Source organism: Carcharhinus amblyrhynchos, chromosome 8 (genome assembly GCF_965287045.1).
Source record: "Carcharhinus amblyrhynchos chromosome 8, sCarAmb.v2.hapA, whole genome shotgun sequence".
In the NCBI taxonomy this organism is placed as follows: domain Eukaryota; kingdom Metazoa; phylum Chordata; class Chondrichthyes; order Carcharhiniformes; family Carcharhinidae; genus Carcharhinus; species Carcharhinus amblyrhynchos.
In genome coordinates, this window is record NC_137331.1 from 80,437,302 (window position 1) to 80,437,552 (window position 251).

Sequence of the window (251 nt, forward strand, 5' to 3'; positions counted from 1 at the left end):
GTAGACACTTTTCAAACTGCTCAAGTTTACATACAATACATCGGTTCATCTTCTTTTCTGTGCACTTCTTTTTCATAGAATCCCTACAGTGCAGAAGGAGGCCATTTTGCCCATCGAGCCTGCATCGACTACAATCCCACCTAGGCTTTATTCCCATAACCCCTCATATTTAACCCTGTTAATGCCATGACACCAGGGTCAATTTACCACGGCCGATCAACATAACCTGCACATCTTTGGACTGTGGGAGG